At 42.1% G+C, this 13,629-nt stretch overlaps 1 protein-coding gene across 3 annotated transcripts in view; it reads left to right on the top strand.

The window, feature by feature from the left end:
• PSD (pleckstrin and Sec7 domain containing) overlaps nt 1-13,629 on the top strand; it is a 1,402,592-nt gene extending 1,388,963 nt beyond the window's left edge. For all 3 annotated transcript variants that reach the window (XM_069610471.1, XM_069610469.1, XM_069610470.1), the window contains exon 17: nt 1-13,629. This exon is cut by the window's left edge and continues 16,795 nt beyond it. The gene's annotated coding sequence lies outside the window, so the exon portion shown is untranslated.

Here is a 13,629-nt window from a genome sequence, read left to right as displayed (position 1 = left end):
GGGACGCCCATGCAGTATGAAGGAAAGGGGACTATGGACTAAGAGTATGTTAGTTACTACAGTGAGTAACTATTCATTTATTGGCAGGATAGTAAACCAAGGCTGTGCATCAAGGGGATAACAGGCAAAGACAAAGCTAAGCATAACCAAGTGAAGGGGTCCTGGGACCCAGATAATGAAGGCACACCCCTATCAATAACTTGGGGAATAAAAACTTTACCAACATCAATGACCAGCAGAGTCTTTGGCAGGAGAGTAAACCAAGGCTTTGGACCAAAGGAAGATCAAGTCAAAAGAACGTGATACATAAGCCAATGAAAGGGGTCTCAGACCCACATAAGGAAAACATACCCTAGCCAGAAATAAATGGGAATTCGAACTGGGAAATATCAGTGACCCGCACAGACCTTGACAGGAGAGTAAACCAAGGCTGTGGAAGGAAAAGAGAGTAAACAAAGAGAACATTTTGAACCATCAGGTGAAGGGGGTCTGCGACCCAGGCTGGAGAAGAATACTCCAAGTTACAAGTAAGAGGAGTGCAGGAGCTGCATGTACACGGGACACTCAAAGACGTTTGCAGAAGAGTAAACCAAGGCTCTGTGTGGAAGCAAATATTGAGAGAGAGAACTGTTAAGTGACAGCATGGAGTACCCTTCTTGGCAGGAGCGGGTGCCAAGGCAAGGGCTAATGAGACTAGGGTCTGAGACCCTCAATCCGGCTTGGCCAAGGCAACCAGGCCGTCCTTCCTTATTGCATGACCTGGGAGTCAAGTCTATCAGGGAAAGCTACATCCTTTCCTTTTTCATCTATTAAGCAAATATTTAGAGAGAGAACTGTGAAACTAACAGTGTGGAGTATCCTACTTGGCAGTTAAGGGCACCGAGGCAAGGGGTATTGAGACCAGGGTCTGGGACCCTGCAACCGGTTTGGCCAAGGCGACCAGGCCATCAATCCTTATTGCAGAACCTGGGAGTCAGATCTATCAAGGAAAGACAAAGACTCTTCTTTTTCATCTATTACAGAAGCAGATATGAAGTTGGATTAAGCTGGAAAGACTCTGGGGAAGGGAGACAACCCATTGAGTCTTGTGGAACTTTTGTTTGCTTTTCCGTACCTTTTGAGTTTTGAGCTACAAAGTCGGGGTGCAGGTTGGCAGTCAGAGACACATTTCCCTTTTCACCTTTTCTTGAGTATAGCTTGTGAGTGATAGGTTAGGATTTGGACTCAGGACAGCGAACTTTACTTTGGACATTCTGACACAGACAGTTTAATTTGCTTATTTTGTTGTGGCAGGGAAACCCCTCTTCGCAATAGGCATAGATAGGGTTTCCTACAACGGCACAATTTTGGTTGTTAATAAAAGTCTTTGCCAATTAACATACCACCTCTGTGTCCATCTCTAACTCCTAGACCCTCGCAGTTCTTTATCTCCAATTATTTCCATGGCATTTTTAATGAGGTAGCTGAAAAATCTTACTACAAGTAATGAAATCAGAAGATGGAGATGAATAACTTTGAAACATTCAATACCCAATATGGGTTTAAAATAATCTTTATGCCAAGGTAGAGTCCAGTAGATTGGCCTATTGAGATGTAGTGATTCTGTTAAGAGATGCTAAAATGTGATTTAAATGAGCATGAGTTAGGGTGTAGCTCACAGTTTGATTTAATTTTTTCATTTATCGTAGGTTAATGTGACTTTGTGGTATAAAATTAATGAATATTTGACATTGCTATTTATAATAATAATAATGTATTTCTTATATAGTGCTACATACCCATAGTTCTCAGAGCGCTGAAATAACAGAAAACATTATTATCCCACGGAGTGGTACTTATGAATATTTTTTAGTCAGTATTTTTTAAGAAGTGATAATTGTTTCACCCAATAAAAAGACACAAGCGGTCACTGTGCAATATACTCTTGAGACCCCGGTGTCACCAAATGCAGCTCTTTCTCTCTCATGTGTAGCCTCAAATGAAGAACCACCAGAACACACGTAGTTATAAGCCTCAGAATACTCTGAAAAAGCAGATCCGGAATTTGGAGGTTGTTGTACATCTGAATGCATGTCCTTGATCCTTTAGAATGGTGGTAAATATCTACCCACCTGCCTGCCAGGCTGATACAATAAAATGGGCCTCATTACGAGCACGCCGGTCCGGTAACAACAGTGCCGGTAAGCCTACCAGCACTGTTGTTACCAGACCGGCACACTCTGAGTCTGCGGGCGGCTGCTGCCCCACCCCACAGGCCTAACCTGGCGGGCCGATGGCACCCGCCCGCAGACTTTCCGGGAAGCACCAGCACCGTTATCAACAGGGCTGGTGCGTCGTCATCACCATTGAGTCCTATCGGACTCAAATGGAACTGGGGATTAACATTTTTTTCACCGCCTGTCTTCCAGGAAATCCGGGGTCGTAATCCCCGGTGTTTCCGTGAAGACAGGCACTGGAAAAATGCACAAGACTGGCGGCAGCCTGCCTGTTGAGGCCCGTGTCTTCCTACTGACTGAAAGACCCAGTGCATGAACTAAAGCCAGTGTGGAATGTAGATACCAAAAAGCCCTTTCCTGATTCCAAGCTTGAAAGAGCCAGTCTTTCAAATACGAGTAAATATGAATCTGCAGCTGTCTTTGAAAAGCTATCAGCAATGCAATCACCTTGGAAAAGACTCTGAGGGCATAACTGAAATGACAGGCAGGACTGAACTGGTACGTTTGGTTCACATCGCAAACCGTAGGTGCTGAACTGTCGGATGTGTAGGTACACATCCTGAAGATCTATCCAGAAGATCACACAGCAAATCATCTTCTTTAAGCACTGTTAGAATCTGTGCTGGTGCAACCATCTTGATTCTCTCTGGAGGAAGAGTGGTTTTAACATTTTGGAGAGCCAGAAATGTCACCCACCCTTCCCTGTATTTCTTCAGAACTGTAAAGAAGGTGGATTAGATGCTAATTTCTTTGCACATGTTAAATGAAAGTTGTTGGGGCAGGATAGAGAAACGGGGAGCCTGTAGCTACTTCCGACTGCAGTTAGAGCGCAAGGGTTGACTCGTGCCTGGGACCAGGGCATAACAAGAGGGAGATTCAGCCACTTACTGCAGAGGCATGGCACTGAGTCTGGAAGCTATCAGTTCTACAGATTCCCTGCAGTGAAAGGTGATGTTCCAAACAATTATTTTGATGGCCTCTGGCATTTTCTAGGAGAAGCCAGAGAAGAAGAATCCCACCTGTCACAGTCTTAGGAATGGTTATGGAACCCGCTAAATTCCTTGAAAGCTTTTGACCGGGTCACACTTGTAGGAAGAAGTAAAATGTTTCTGAGCAAGTTTAGCAATAGCCAGGATAGTTTTAACCACTCTGGTTTTGGTGTTCTCCTGTGAACGTCCTTCATCATTTGAGGGGTGAAAGAGTTAGACCCTCCATGGAGTGCTCCTTCACCGTAACCTCTTCTTGCTGTATAGGTTTGATGCCATGCTATCAGGCTTGATAACGGGTGCCTAACCTGAGGCAGATGCCTCTACCTGTCAGAAGGTGACCTTACCTTACTCCTCTGTGAATGTCGAGAAGTGTGGAGGTAAGGCCGACCCCTTTCAGCTGCCATGTGCTACCCTTCAATTAGTGGAAAATAAAGGAGAACATGGTGACTACTAAGGAATAATCCCTCGTCAAAGGTAAAACTCCAAATGGGGAAATAACTCTTGGGTGGCTTGAAGATGGTGAAAGTTCTCCAATGCAGGTCACTTAGAGTGTAGTATTGCTGGTATCACCCCATTATTTCACGGTCAAAAATCCTGCGCCCACAAATGCTGTATTTCGAACTGCGCATTTCAACGCATTTATATGTGGGGAGGAGTTAGGGAGATAAATATTGTAAGGGGAGTATAAGGGTGAAGGCTTCTTGGGGTCCACCCCTCCCCCCGCATATAAGTGCATTGAAATGTGCTGAAAAAAATAAATACATTCTGTATTTTCACCACAGGATTTGTTTTCTATAAAAGAAATCACATAGATCTGTATTGCTGACAGCAAGGCAGATGTCCACAGGTGGGCATGCTGCAGTATAAATTATTGCAGGACTCACTGGACGACATGCAGCAGGAGGGTAGGGAAAATGAGGATATATTAGAGGACACAGGAGCGTTTTACAGATGGAGCCAGGAGAAGGAGAAGATCAAGGCAAGGAGTAAAGCAGGAAGAAAGCAGCAGAACACTGAAGAATATCAGGAGAGAAACAGCAATACAAACAAGAATCAAAGTGCTGGGAAGAACTCTGCCCAAACATTGGAACAAGGAGATCGCCTGAATTGCATTTGGGCCAATAGCAACTGGAAGGTATCAGGAGTGTAGGAACGACTAGAGCTGTCTAACACGTTCCCTAAGATGCATAGCTGCTGGTTGCTGCATACCAGCATCGGTTCTCACTGACCTTTGCTGTATAGGCAGGACTTGTCACCGGGCCACCAGAGAGGGACTTCTAACACTACCTGCTGTTCCCAGCTTTCAAATGTTGCCTGTTGTGGGCAACTTGGCTGCCTACAATATACCTGACAGGAAACTGCTCTTGCATCCGAGGGGGCAGGTCTTGGGTGAAATCCATAATCCATGTCTGAAGATTAACATTAATGATGCTAAAATCACATAGGTAGTAGCCTGCTAGAGGTGTTAGTGCACTGTTAAGTTAGACCTTCTCTCCACATCAATCTAAAGCTTTTTCTTATGCTGAGGCCACAGATGGGTTAGAGGAGGGAGAAGGTGAGAGGAAGGGTCTACCCTAGGCCAAAGCTTCTGAAATTAACACTGACTCCCAACTCAAAGACCGATTTGCATTCACAGTGCTCCCGTGACAAGTCTCCCTGCCGTGGCCGCTGTGCCTGGCAGGGTCAGACCTAGCAGGGACAGCGGTCCCGGCAGGCAGACTTGTAGTTTTCCGGTCCGGAAACAAGGGTGCTTACCGGCACCCTTGTTTCCGGGCCGGCAAACTTGTAATGAAGCCCAATGTCTTTAAAGAAATTCCTCATCCCAGGAGATGTCAAGACGGTTGAAACCTGGAAATCAGAGATCACTCCTGACCTCTATGAGGGCTCATAGCTTTAGCATGTGGAATATGGCCTGCCACAATTGGTTGACTAAAGACTGGCACTGATGGTTTCAAAGTAGGGAGGGAAGAAACATGCCAATGGTAGAGGAAGGATTGGTAGGGGATAAACCAGGCAGAGCCCCTCACTGGAGGAGAATAGCAATACTAGATAAGAAATATTCATAATGTTCACCTGCACACACATCCTTATGGGCCAGTGGGACCTGTAAGCTGAGTACTGCGACTATCCAGAGCTCAATTGTGCCCTCTAACAATATTCAGGATGAGATCTCAGAATGTAGGGGGTGTCCTTAATCTTGTGTCTTTTCAGCAACCAGACTATTCAATCACCGTAACAAGCTTAGGCCCAGGGGGCGCCTCACTGCAGAATCATATAAACTGCTATTCATCAAGGGAAGGGCTCAGAGAAGGCCTCCCGAAGGCCCGAGGTGGCTTGCCAGTGCAGATTTTCCAGTGCTATGAGGTCCGGAAGAAAGGAAAAGGACCGATTTATACAGGGCATTTTATAAATACTTAGAAAATTACTGCCAAAATGGATTACAGTTACCGACACTTGGTCCCGTGGCGTTACCACAGGATTACAAGTGGTGGTAATTCCCAATTTTTTAAATTCATAGGAGTCCATAGGGATTTTTGGCAGATTCACAACATGGTTATTCCACAGGTGGCAAATCCATCCAAAATTATGATTCGGCGATGCAGGAAAAATGGTGGTAATTCCATTAACGCAAAAAAAAAGTGCCCGTAAAGGAATTGCCACCACTATTTTACCACACTGTCAAACTTGTAATGTGGCCCAATTTCTAAAGCATAAGGAAGTCCTAAAGAAAAAGAAAAGAAATTAAAAGGCCTAAGCACAACCACCACTCAGGGCTTAGGTCCATTTGAAGGAAAATAAATACTGAAAGCACAGAGCATGTGCGAGGGCGATAGAGTGGCCGGTGTGCATGCTCTTGTCCCATACCCTTCCTGGGGATAACATCTCAAGAGTATGGAGGAAAGGGAATGGGAATTTGGAGTACATTTTTCTTTCACCCCAACACATTTATTCATAATAAAACAAAACGTTAGACTTAAGAATTCTTAATAAAATAATCTGAATACCAAATTGGTTGATGTTTAGAAGAGTTTATTAGAGGTGTGATGAGTTAAAATACTATATATAACAAATGGGAATTAGTAGTTTAAATGGCACATCTTACTTTTTTACTTTTTCTTTCCATTATTCCTTGTACATTTTTCTGCTATTGCAAACTACTTTGGGAACACTTCTACTCTTGCAAAAAAGTAAGCATAAGAGACGCCTCTGCAAATTAGAGATATATCCTCTTAAACAGGCTTCTCCCTCTATCACTGCGGCTTATGCACCGAGGGCTTTGTTTCGGCTTCAATTCCTAAATCTGTCAGTCTGTTGAGTGAGAAAAAGAGGCTGATTGTTCCGTAATTTGTAAATAAACTGAAACCTAAGAGTACAATAACTGGTTAATTAAACTTCTCATCCATAATTCCCAGGTTTTGAAACAGAGCGTGCCATAAAGAAGGATGTCCATTTTGACCCTTCTGACCACCAGAGCACTACAAGCTCATTCCAGCAGGTAAGGTCAGCATTCAGAGCCTTGTAATTAGCTCAGGCACACAACCTAGGTGCTAATTTCCAAGAATCTAAACCCACTACCCCGTCTTTTGTTGCACCAGAGAAAGGACTAGCATGAATGTCAGCATTGTAGCCTTCGCTTGTAACAAAGCCCATCTACTGTGTAGAGAAACGACAGATCATTTTTTGGCAATATCTTGTTAATAGATGTTTGTGGTTTGTCACGTGTTGGAAATGTTTGCGCATCTCTTCCCACCACCTTAATGAAACTATACTTGCAATAGAGACCTTGCCCAGAACGCCAGCCTTACACAGTGCTAGTTCTCCAAGCACACTGTCCGCTTCACTCATCAAACTACTATCCCTGTGTTGAATGAGCTCCTTCTGAGTTGCCCAAAAATGATATTTCCCCTGAATCTAAAGATGAGGAAAAGAATACTTAGCAAAATGTGGATGATTCTGAATTCGTCAACTATGTCTATATTTCTGGTCAGTAAAATCAATAACCTTATCTCAGGAATAACCACCAAATGCTGCTTTGTTTTTCCCTTGCATCCGTCACACATGGTAAAGAGACAGAGGAGAATGGAGGTTTGGGTCAGAAGATGTCACTGCCTTACTTTTGATGGTAGGCTTACAACGTCAGTCTTTAGATAGTTTAGAACCTCTTCTGAGCATGGATCTATGATTCGAATACTCTTCAGACGTCCCAGGCGATGGACAAGAGATTGTTCTGCAGAGCAAGGATGATACCAATCTGTAGAGTTACAGTTTGGATGCATAACGTATTTAGGTGGACAGATGTTCAGAAAGAATTTCTCAGCCTTACGACACTAAAGACAGAGGTAGAACAAAAGTCAGAGGAATAAGTGTCACAAGCAGGAAATCAGTGGAGCGTTTTTCTAAATAGCAAAGGCAGTGATCCTACCTCCAGGCGCAGGGTGCAGAACAGTGCCACAATCTTGCATAGGATTTACAACCAACTTAATTGTTGATTGAGAGAAACTAGTGCAAGGTCTTTTGCAGGAACGAGAAGATTTACAATTTTGAGAAGGTACTTATCTTGAGTCCTTGACTTCCTCAAATGGTACCTCGATGATGCAGTGTCTGCATGCTGAGGTTAAAATATGAACCAGAAATAGCTACATCTGCTCTAGGTAGCCCTCTGTTGCTCCTCTCATGGGGAACATCTGTCTTGCCATCCCAACATGAATTGCTGCTCCCTTGTCCCAGTTTCTATTTACTCCAGCATAGCCATGCTGCTTGCACGAATGGACTCGGGTCTCGACCAGGCTCTGCAGAAATGACTTCCTTGTGGCGTTCGGTTGCACCATCATGACCACAATTCCATCATGTTTGCTGAAAACAGCATCAAGTACCATTTGGCAATCTTCCAGAAATTCAGACATACATTCCCCAAGAGCATAAGCATGGAGAACCCTACAAAGGACCTGCTTGAGAAGGTGTCTCAAACTGCCTTCATTTGTTTTGGATTTCTTGTTTGTACCCAGGGTTGTATACTAGTTCCTTATGCTAAAAGATACAGATACCTATGTACCCAAATTGGTTAAAAATAAAATAGAAATGAAATAGTTTGACTTGAGAAATGTAAGTAGCTAATTTCATTAAAAAAATAAATAGAATAGTTAATGAACTAAAAAAAAGTAGATAAATAGTTAAATAATAAGCATACAAATGCACTTCAATATAAATCTAACTTTTATACAAACATATCAGTTATGTGCCTTGCATCTTGAGGAAAGAAATACACTTCCTTTCTCCCAGAATATGCCAGAACAAGCTTGACTGCTTGTGTGGCGCAGCTCTTTTCAAGGGATTTTAAACATTCAATGCATGATGTGTGGTTAGGCACTTAAAACCCAGCATACCCCAGGTTTCCATGCCTTACTGCGCATCATGGAGATCGATGTTGTTAGGTGTTATGAATAAACGTGTTCATACCCCAGGTTTCCATGCCTTACTGCGCATCATGGAGATCGATGTTGTTAGGTGTTATGAATAAACGTGTTGGCCATCATCACAGCAATTCCCTGCAGACTCTGCACACTCACAAGAGTGGGAACAAGCAGGCAGAGTCCGCAGGTATCCCTGCGCAGAGCAGATTTCCCATGCTGCTCCTTGCAGGAAATCTAGGCGATAATGGCATGGATGAGATAGAACCTCCGGAAAGATTTGTTTCCGGCGGCTTCCCTGCCTCTGTGGCATTTTCTGCAGCTAGGCCTCGGAGAATGTGGCCTTTGTATTTGTTATTTTTTATTTATTGCTCGCACCAAGATATAAAGCATTGTAAAGGATGGAAACAACAGGCCACTCTGCACAAACATTCCTGAGGTCGCAGTGGCTGTTAAGCCCCCAAATAGCCTGCGGGGCTTAATTCTAAGGTGTACTTCCCACCGTGCTGCATAAGCTTTGAATGAATCCACATTATGGGGTAAAACAACCACAAAAACATGATGTAACCAATACTTCAATCAAAAGGAATGGACAGTTGAAATAATATAACTAAATGACATAAATAAATAATGGGGAGATATTAAAATGGACCAAAATAAGGCTGAAATCGCACTGAATCTCTGAACAAAAAAATAAAAGAAAACAAACATGAATACAATATAAAATGATCATAGAAAACACAGAAAAGAAGATGTACCTCCTTTTGTTAGCAGCAAGGATGGGAGGGTACTGCTGTTGTTAGGGGCTATGTTTTGCGCTCCGTTTAACTGACTGTTTATTACCCACATTGGTTGAAGTTCCCCAACAGTAAAAGGCAGCCCTGCAGTACTTTAATAGCTACAAAGGAGGTAAGTCCACTAAATTCTTCATTTGACCCACAGTGTCTCTTTATATTTTTAAGTAAATACAAAAGCAGGGTCACAGTTCACACTGGGATATTTTTGTGTCTTAGTTGTTGATTTTATTATTTATAAAACAACATTGTAAGAGCACTGTGCATTTTCTTGTAAAGCCCAAAACAAAAAATGAAAATCACATTGGACTATAGATTTAGGAATTGCTCATTTTGGCCTAGTGATTAATAACTACCATCAGATATAATAAACATATTGTAACCTGACATTCAGACTGTAATTTCAGTATCAAATTAAGCAGTATCCCTTGAATGGGAGTGTGAAGCAGATTTGCCTAGGGGCCTTGTGCCATCTAGCTATATTTGGAAACACTTCCATGAGCAGTTTCTCTAAACCTATGTTTATAATGTTCCCTTCATCTCTCAATTCCTTTAATTACATTATCTGTGGATGCAAAGTCATTCTTTTCTGTCTAGGGATGTTCTTCAACTGTGATACTTAATTTTTCCCATCTAGCAAGTAAAACAGTTCTTTAAATGTATTGTGGAACGGGCTTGAGTGTGAAGAACAATGCAGCTAGGAAATTCAGTTTACAAAAAAAAGTTCTATGCTACTATTTTACACAGTGAAAATTATGTGACTTAATAATAATAATAGGTTACAGAGTCCTGTTTGGAGACATTGCTCCCTTTTGCATTTTTAGATCATGCTTGGCTTAAGGCAAGATTCAAAATGTTGGGACCCCAGTAAATAATGGTTGTTGCAGATATTGAAATGTGTCATGTACCACAGTGAATCATTTGAATTGCAGATATCAAAAGGTGAAACAGTAATACAATGGACCATGGCAAAAGAGATTGGAGAGACTCTTACATACACACTTTAAACGTTACTAATATCACAAAATATATTTATTTACATGAATATAACACAATTAAACAATGTTGGTTCATACAGCACCTCTTGCTTTATAATCATTTAACATCCACTAGTCTGTTCCACCATTCATACTATTAATCAAAAATACACTCATCAATATATATCTCAACACTTCAGGGGTTACTGAAGAACCCAACAACACTTGTTTAACTAAACCAATTCCTCACACCTATATCCACTCTACATATGTGTTCACAAAAAATAAATCAAATAACACTCTGCTTATTTGATAGCACCGACATAGGTTTTGGTCGTCTAAAGGTGGCCATTAATTAAGCCAAGTATTGAGCGACCTTCTTCAGGAAGAGGGTAGTTAATAGATGAAACCTAGCCTCAGCGTGTCATCTGGCAGGGGATGTCATCTAGCACAAATCACCAAACAACCTGTTTTGTCAGGAGTGCTGCCTTTGCTTCAAATTAAATCCCTGATGTTGCCATTCATTATACAAGCAGCAAGCTATTTTGTGCATGGCTAGCTTAGTTTGATATGTAAGTGTTTTGTACTGCACTTTAAACATTCTGCCAGACATTCAGTTGTCCCTTTTTCCACCTGGGGAGAAGACTGAAGTTTCACAAGCTCAACACATATACTAGGGTGTTTTACTATAGGGTTGCAAAAGCTGTGCAGATGTACTAGATAGTACCTGCAGTATCTGAATGACATGGGCGAGGGTTGTACATGTGTAGTGTGCCACGCACTTGTTCATTGATGTCTTCTGCAGCCGTAGTACAAGAGCACTCAAAAAATCCTGGGATTTGTTCCTAATGGCAATCAGCAGTCACTTGTTTATGCAAGGTTCACTCTGTATATGGAGATGGGAATGGGCAGAAGAGAAGCCGGCCAAGCACATTCTGCTGGAAGTGGCAACGTGCCAGCCTTAGTGGATTGATATGGAAAGATCTCCCATTTTCACTGACCCAGTCCTACCAATCAAATCTCTTTCCTTTATTGTAATTTCTCCACTCAAATTACAAAAAGTTAGCTCAGGATATGTAAGTAACTCTCTAACCAACTGTAAAACTATTGCAACTTTTGCACGCTGTTTTTACAGTGATTCAGTGACATTACTGTGCAAATATTGTTTCAAGTGAGTGGGACATAGCCAACAACCTTGCCACAACCGGCAGCAATTGTGATAGCTTTTGCACCACGTGCGCCTACCCTCACAAGACAAACTCCCAGGACCTCCACTGTAGACCCTGCACTACATTACCAGTCAACATATTTTTCTCGTGGTGACTGTGTTCGTAAATAACTTTAATGGTTCTGTTGTTTACTGGAATAAGAAATGTATTTATTATTATGATCAATATTTTTTGTACACCATGTGAACTGTGATATTTGATAATGCCGAAAAAATATATAATAATGTGAAGGGGCAAAAGCAGTGTCATCTCGGAAGATGGAGGTGGAGGAGAGCGCACAGACCAAACATGTATTGTTTTGTGTTCATGTTCCTAGACAATTGGGGTGGGTAGGATGTACGAACAGAGTTGACAACATTGTCAGCGACAGAAAAGAAAGGTTGTATGTGATATAAGTCGCTGGAAATAACATCAAGTGTGACTTGATATTTTCTTTACGGCACTAAACACCCTTCTCAACATATTTTAGAACTGGTGCAATGATATAAACAAACTCAAGTCCTACTACATTTCGGGAAAGTTTTGCATAGTGCCTTAAAAAAAATATCGAGTCACCCCCATTGTTATTTCCAGCGATTATATCACTGGATACCAAAAGAATGTGGAAAGCGAAATGGTGACCTCCCCTTATCCCTCTCCTAAACCCTGTTAATGTTTATGTCAAAGGAATATTTTATAATGCTGGAAATTAATTTTTCAGGAAACCATGTACTTGCGCCAAACCCTTAAAGCTTTTTTATTCATGATCGGGGGACACGGTTGGTCTAGCCGTGCCACCATTTAACCAGAATCAGAGCATTAATATGTTATTATAAAGTCACAACACTTCTCTCAAAAACATTTGGTGGGCATCCAAATTGCATAATTTTTTGATTTGCAATACATGATTCCTTTCCCTTGTTCTTTCTTCTCTCTATCGCCTTCTTCCTGCTTCTTCGATGTACGACCTGTGAATGACCAAGTTTACCTTAGAGCAGAATCTGGTAGGCCCACATGATCTGAGGTTCTGCAAACAAATGTTATGTATACATTATTACATTGATCTGTGACCTGAGGGTCGGAGGTGATGCTTCAGGCCCAACGTCTGCCCAGGGTCTGCAAAATCCTTCCATATTGATGGAGCCAAGGGAAAAATGGTTTCAAATACAGCACAAGAAAGCTACTGTTCCTAGCATACACATCTGCATTTTACTATAATCACAATGGAATCCTTGCCTTCCCTTGTGGATCCTGACCATCCAGTGTGCATGTTATCATGTCAAGACTTCATCCAGGCATACTTATCTCTATGCCCATTGATCCTCTCTACCTGGCCCTTTACTTTCACTCGCCATTGCTCTCTAATTAAACTGTCCCTCCAGTCTCATTAAATTATACTTTCTTGTGCCATATCATTCTCAGTGCTAACAAGCGCTGCATTGTCATTTAAACGTACTATCTCCAAATCACACTTGACTCGCAGCACAGCTAGGTGCGGGCAGCCATCCGGCAGTACACAGAGCCAACTCAAGCACTGGTGCAATGCCCAAGTCTTGAACCAGATCAACAGTGCCATAAAACCCATTGCTGCTTTCAGTGAAGAAATGGTGTGGTCCCAAGGAAGGGCCTCCCTCCATGTGACACAACCAGAGTTAATCGCACACTCTCACTGGAACTTGACTTTGTCCAGCACAAATCATGCCATCAAAAACCAATGAGGAGCAGTGCCAGTAGTATGGGGACAAGACTGGAAATAGAGTTGCCACCTTTGCAAGTGCATCATTGCTTCTACTAGCTACTTGAGAGTTTGATTGTTTGCCTCCCCAGACCAGTTACTGCTACCTTTTTCTATGAAGATGTCACTTCTACGTTTGTTAATTCTGCGAATGTTTAAGAACTTTGTGTTTTTTCCTACTGTTGTTTGTAATTTTGACCGATGGCAGGTTACCTGATCAACGGAGATTGGCTTACTATGGTGAAAATACCTTTGTACAGTTGTTTCCATAAATTATTTAATTAAAACCATGTACTTGACTA

This window comes from Ambystoma mexicanum, chromosome 8 (genome assembly GCF_040938575.1).
Source record: "Ambystoma mexicanum isolate Mex_15411 chromosome 8, UKY_AmexF1_1, whole genome shotgun sequence".
Taxonomy (NCBI): domain Eukaryota; kingdom Metazoa; phylum Chordata; class Amphibia; order Caudata; family Ambystomatidae; genus Ambystoma; species Ambystoma mexicanum.
Note: the sequence above shows the minus strand (reverse complement) of the source record. Positions and strands in the feature narration are given on the sequence as shown.